Source organism: Crocodylus porosus, unplaced genomic scaffold (genome assembly GCF_001723895.1).
Source record: "Crocodylus porosus isolate Cpor-Errol unplaced genomic scaffold, CroPor_comp1, whole genome shotgun sequence".
In the NCBI taxonomy this organism is placed as follows: domain Eukaryota; kingdom Metazoa; phylum Chordata; order Crocodylia; family Crocodylidae; genus Crocodylus; species Crocodylus porosus.
Window position 1 is genome coordinate 79,468,004 of NW_017728948.1, and position 7,123 is coordinate 79,475,126.

The window sequence follows — 7,123 nt, forward strand, 5'->3', positions numbered from 1 at the left end:
ACCACCTGCCCTGTTCTCCTGCCACTGATTTCCTTTGCCAGTGGTGACTAAAGGCCTGGAGGTGTGTGGAGGGCCAGTGGCTTCACTGTTCACACTGTGGGTTCTAGAGCTGTGCCAATCCATTGGCTCTGGCAAACCACATGGGATCCCAGTTGGACAGCCCTGACTTAAACGTGCCAGTAGAGTTAAAACACTGCATTTCCCTAGTGCAGACAAGTCCTAGGCCTAAAAACTCTGAGGGATTTATATTAACATTGGTGCCTTTATTTTTTTTACCCTGTGCCAGCCTGCAGCCCCACCAGTTACAGCAGGACTCTAAGTGCGTGTCCCTGTCCATCTGCACAATGGCAGTGCACAGCAGGGCCTCAGAATTTCACTTTTCAACAAGCTCACATGCTTGTATGTCCATGTATACCACTCAGCACTGTTGTCCTGAACAATGCAGGATTATCAGAAACTGCTGGTACAGCATCAAACTATATACAAAGTATGGCTTCATGGTGCCTGTTATAAAAACAGAAACTACATATAATCTTCTTCCCATACATAAATGAGTTTGTGTTGGGGGGAGACTGAAGGCAATTCCCAGCGCACATGCCTAGGAGCCAAGCCCTGTGGCACTCTCCTAAACACAGAGCAAAGAGACACTTTATCTTAACTTTTAAGGAACTATTTTTACACAGCTCAGTAAAGTAGCTGTAAACTCTTCCTCTATGCCACAACAGCAAACTCCTACCTGAGTCCCATAGGCTGTTCTGTCATTTGTTAGGGATAGAGGATCATGATAAAGTACACTCACAGCCAGAAATGTGTCTGATCTTGTGAGGAATTACTTAGGATGCATGTGGTGTGATACACTGCCTTCCTTCCTTCCCTTTACTTCTCTCCTCTACCACCTTGGCCCTCCCCAACAGCCATGCATTTTGTAGGAGGAAGATGATAGCTTAAGGCTTAAAAAACATTGCCAGAAAAACACCCAGACTGGGTAAGAGTTAAATGCTGAATACATTAGACTCCAGTGATGAAGCTTCTGATTAATATAATTAAAAGCCTGATTTAATTGCATTACCTTCCATTAGCTTTCACTGTATCTTTTTTTTTTTTTTAATTCTTTCTCCTCACCGGGGCTCTCATCCCATGTTTATTCAAATGAAATTTCTGCTTTCAAAACTGCACCTTTCATCAATCTCCTATTAATTAGCTAAATGTGGTATCATATTATACATTCATACATTCTCCCCAGGCTATCAGAATGAGAGTAGGGCTTGTGATCTGTCCAGGCTGCTCTTTGAGGCTGGTCATTGGTATTCCAGGATAAGTCAGCTTACTGTAATTTGAAATTGGTCTGCCGTCCCATTAGGAATCTGCCCGATCAATACTAAGTGAATTAGAGTTTCAGTGATCTGATTAACTCCCCATTATTTTCTACCCTGGCTGATTTAGAATGCATGATGAGACAATATTCCAGTTTCTTTGCTGTATCCCAGTTTAAATGAAATATAGACATCTGAGGAAGCAGTGGCTGTGCATTTGATTTGGCTCTTCTCTAATAAAGTCAAACACGATAAGTGTCTGCCTCATCGTGACAGCTGTGACTGAGGGCTACCTCACTGCACATGGAGTGAGAGACAGCAAGTAAAGAGAAGGAAGAAGAGAAAGGGCAGGGCTTTTCCAATATTAACGGACTGCACCAATGCTATATTTTTCACATATTCAACCAATCTTGCCTTATCCAGTAGAAAACTCTTGCAGATAACTGGATAAGACTTAGGTGGTCACCTGGGTATATTAATCAGTAACCTACTATGTTATGGCATTGACACCATGTATGGAGTAGTATGTGAATGTTCATTTGAATGTTTATTTTGGGGGAGGAAATGGACAGAGGAGTTTGTATTCAGATTTAATTCTGAGTTTGAGTTAGAGGCTTGAAGAGGGCTCAGGTTCAGACTTGAAGGCCTCATGGGGTACATCTGTATGGCACAAGGCAGCTCTGTGCAGAGAGACTCCTCACACACTCTGTGCGTATTATCTTCCAAATTAGAAGCACAGTAGGCCAGTTCTTAGTGCCCTGATCACATTCTCATTGACCAATAAACTGAAGTAAGATTGTCACAAGGGGCATCCCCATACACACCTAATACCCATAGCCATTGCAGAACAGTATGTGTGTGCAGAGAAAGAAGCATCTCCATAGTTCCTGTGAAAAGTTATTGTGCGTCACAAATGATCATATCTCAGAAGGGGCCAATGGGTTGTCATTTAATAATCAGAAGTTTATAGCAACAGTAACTGGCAAACATAAGCAGAACCCCTGATGAATAACACCACATACTTTGTGTTTGATATGGGTTTTGAGATGGATGGATAATTAATAATAATTCTCATTATAGCCATACTACAAAAGGCTGGTAAAACTTATAGCGGAGATCAATCTGATATTCACTGAGACAGTGGGTCCCTTTCTGATGTCAGACAATAGTAATAAGTTGCCTGCTGGAATAAGCTTATCCTCTGCAGGGAACAGGAAGGAGTTCTCTGTACAACTTCTACCCAAATACATTACCCCCTGCCAGTCAACCAAGACTGCAGGGACAGAGAGGCAGGCTGTGGAAATGTTCTATTAGAGGAGCCTTTCACCTGCCATAAAGGAATTGCTCTATACATAAACTGAAGTAGGGCTATGGAATTAATAGTGCATCACTATGAAGGTGCAGGGTCCAAACTGTCTTCCTATGGGAGCATAATTCCTACAGAACTTCTGGAGGGAAGAGGGCAAGGGACAGAGAGCTTCACTAGCACTCAGATAGTTCCTCCATACAACGCTATTTTAGCCAGTATCTTGAGATAAGTGAAATCTGGTTGGTTTGCAGATACCTTTGAAATGTTGCCCATGATTCTTTAATATATGTAGCAACAGCCAATACCTGATGTTTCAATAGAAAGGTGAAAAGTATCTAAGAATTCTGGTTTGGACCTAACTCCTTAAATGTAGTGAAGTGCCTATGGATTTTTTTAAAAACTCCTAGTGTTGCCCTGAGGGGTTAGGCCAACGCTCAGGATCTCAGTATTGCACTGTTAGATAGGAGGGTGTGGTGTACAATTGCACATATACAAACACACAAATCAATTAGGTGCATACACACACACACACACACACACACACACACTACCAGCTCAGGCACATGCACATCCAAACCAGCCTAGGCACATGCATACCTGTCACCAATTCAAGCACATACACTATACACCCCCAAAGTTAGACACAGGTTACTAATTCACATACTATGCATGCGTGCGCGCACACACACACACACACACACGCGCGCACACACACACACAAACACACACTCAAAATAACCAGTCTAGGTTCATGCACACCTATCACCAATTTAAGATCATACACGCTACACATACCAAATTTAGACAGAATCAATTACCAACACCTGCACATCCAATACACATACGTAGTTTACTAATTCATATGCCACACACACACAATGATATCTATATATGTGTATTTACTAATTCACACACATACCATCCACCTACGCATACACACAGGTGAGTTCCTAAGTTGGGTGTTGTGATGTGTGTGTGTGTGTATGTATGTGCTTGGTGTACTTGGGATACCTGGGGAAAGGTTAAGGTAAGAAAGTAGAAGTATAGGGAGTGAAAGCTGCTAGGAGTGAACGTCATCAGGACTGGGATTAGAACCGGTAGACTAGGGGGGCCTGGGATAAAGAACTGAGGCTCAGGGGTAACTTTAGGTTAATTGATCTTAATTGATTAAAAGACAGTGCCCAAAGCCTGCAGAACAGTGGAGCAATGCCAGCACAGAGGCTGGGTCCGGAGCCAGAGCTACAGGGGAGCTGAAAAGGTAGGTGGGGAGAGGGAAAATGGGACTAAGGGAAAGTGTGGGTGTTAAAGAGGGGCTCTGGGTGTGGGGAGCCAGAGTATGGCTCCAGGGCAGCTAGAGAAGTAGTAGGGAGTGGCAGTAGGTGCTGGGAGCTGGAGAAAGGCTCCAGCTGCTGGAAAAAACTGCAGGACAGCCACAAGGAGCTGGGAAGCTGCAGGGGGGGATGACTACAGAAAGTTCAGGGGAAGCTTGAAAACAGAGAGATGGACAGCAGGAAAATCACAGGAAAAGCAGCAGGAGAGACTGAAAGGTGGCAGGGCAGCAGGAAAGCAGAGAAAGGCAGCAGAAAGTCATAGAGAAAAGTCAGTAGATGGCACGGAAGGCTGAAAGGCAGCAGGGACAGCATGAAAGGAAGGAGAGGCTGAGAGGTGGCAGAAAAGGGGAGATAGAATTGGGAGGAGATTGGGAAACTAGTAGTGGGGGGGCAGGAACTAAGAGAGAGAGAGAAAACGAAGCTGGAATTTAAGATAGGGAAGGGACTGGGATTCAGTAAAACAACCCAACTTGGGGTTGCAAATGACAGTGGTTTCATTGAACAGGGGAGATGGTGACACAATGTCTTATTGGTTCCCTTGCACCTACACATCCACACACACACAATGGCAGCAGGGGTTAGAGAGGCTTGGTGCAGAGGCTGAAGTCCACTGAAGTCCAGGAGGGGAGAGAGAGAGAGAGAGAGTCCAAATTGTAGGAGGAGGAGTAGTGCAGGTAATATCTACCTATCCCAGGCTGGAAAGGGATCCTTGTCCAGTAAGTGTTGAACAGAAGAGGGTTGCCAGCAGGGCCTCTGGTTGGATAGGTGGTGTGGCATGGTGCTGGTCCAGATAGAAAGGGTGTCCCACTGGGTCTGTCTTCACTGTTCCTTTTTATAGGGGCAGGCCTTGTGTGACTGTAGTGACAGGAGGCATGCCCAGGCAAGGGGCAGCCCCCGGCCTACTGAGCATGTATGCTCCGTGCAGAGATGTGCAGTTTTGGGTGTCTGTAATGGTGGGGTACAATGGTAGAATTGCTGGTTCTGCAGGGTCTTTTGTCTTTCAAATGCTGGGTTCTTGTCTCTGTTTCTGGGTGAGGTCCATGGTTCCTGGACAAATCAATGCGAGGTGATGGCCCAGTCATTACAGGCCATTCAGTAGAGGCCTGCTACCATTGTATTTCAATCATTTCCAATCGCACTCATTCATCTGGGAACCAGTTTACATGGGAGGGATACATGACTCATACAATTGTGACACAGGGGGTGCCTGGGCAGAGGACACAAGATGGAGACTTGACATATAAAATAGAAATTTGACATGACTTTGGTTCACTTACAAACACAGGCCTAAACCATACAATATCCATATGAAACAATAAAAATCAATACAAAAATGATAATAATACAATATACAACAGTAAAAATTGATACAAAAATGATAATTATACACTATAAAACTGGATATCCAAAACCAAAAACTCGCTACCAAAATAAAAATGTTAAAGCTTATCCTAGGCCTGAGCTCACTTATACTTCTCTATAGGGAATAGAGAGGGAGAGAAAAAGTCAGAAGTGGTTGGGGAAGGGGAGGGAGTGCATTTTAAAATAAATAAAAAGAAAAACTGGGGGTTTTGCTACACTATTATACTCCCATCAACATTTTTAGACATCTAAATAAGTTTAAAAATCTAACCACTAGGTCAATTAAAACATTTAAAAAAGAGTAAGATAGAAGAAGGCTACATTAAATGTAGTTGTAACTTTCCTATGGAATATCATAGAGAAGAAGGGCTGGAAGGGACCTCCAGAAGTCATCTAGTTCAGCAGCCTACCTGAGGCAGGATCACACCTACCCAAACCATTCTATGGAAATCCATAATCTAACGTTTTGTTATGTAACCCATGCCAGCACATTAGCCTGGGTGATGTGTCAGATTTCAAATCCTCAGGGTGCAAGTAGCCCTAGGAGCCCACCTCAGGCAGATCTGCTGAATGAGGGGTCCCATGGACAGGTGTGTTCCTCACCCTCACCACCCAGGTATTTACTCCAAACCTAATGAACCTATTGGTTTCTTTATTATGTCCAACTATATACAGAAAAGAAATGAATAAGCAAAAGAAGAAAAAATATGTACGATAACAATAGTTAATAAGAAAACCAACAATCTGAATAAAATTTACAACTGCAACAGTAGGTGAATAATTCCATCACACTGGGTGGTCCCACTTGCATCAAACAACAATAACTACATTCACCTAGTTATAACCCTTTAAAACAATTTCCCCCTATAACCCAGGTTGATTTCCCTCTTGTCACAATCCCTTTCCCATAACAATAAATGGCAACACAGCTTTAACTATGATCCACCGCTAGATGGCAGAAGTGAGGCTGCTGCTGCTCTCCAGAAAGTGGAGTTCTTAGTCTTTCTTGGTAACTCAGCAAAACAAGTCTCCAATCAGCCACTGCAGGTGATAGGCTTCTTTTCTTTAGTTTCCTTCTGAAAGAGATGATTCCTGCAAACACTAGGGATTAAATGTTCCCTCACTCATCCATGCAGATATGGGATTTTCATAGCCTGCTCCCTCTTCAGGCTGTCTCTCTCCCCCAGCACCTCCACATGCAGACAGTAGATTCCCTCTGTAGGTCTCTGACTTCTGACTTTTTCTCTCCCTCTCTATTCCCTATAGATAAGTATAAGTGAGCCTTTCCAGCTCAAACAGAGAACTTCCTTCTACAGGTCTCTGACCAGGCAGCTTCTCCCAGTCAATTTACCAACCCCTCCCCACTCCTTCCCTGGGTACCTGTGTCCCTGATTGCACAGCTCTGACCCAGGTGGCCAATCAGCTTCTCCTGGGATGACTCAGGCTCTCCATCCTGATGTCTGCTCCTCAGCAAGTCACAGCTCTGTACCCTGTGCTGGGGGGGGGGAGGGGCTGAGTCTCTGTCCCTCTCTCCAGGCTGGTGTCACTCTCCTCTGGCTTTTCTGTTCTTCTTTTCCCTTCCTCAGCTTTTTATGGCTCAATAGCAGCCAGTTAGAACCCTCAGTTTGCAATGGGGACAAACTGATCACAGTTTAAATTCTAATATAGGAAAGGGCTTAGTTGGTCTGTCCATAACACATTTGGAGCACTCTGACTGGTTACTGAAACAACCAATCGGAGTGCTCCAAATGTGTTGCGGATCGGAGGCAGTAGCGGCATGTTAGAGTGCCACCATGATGGTGGGGACA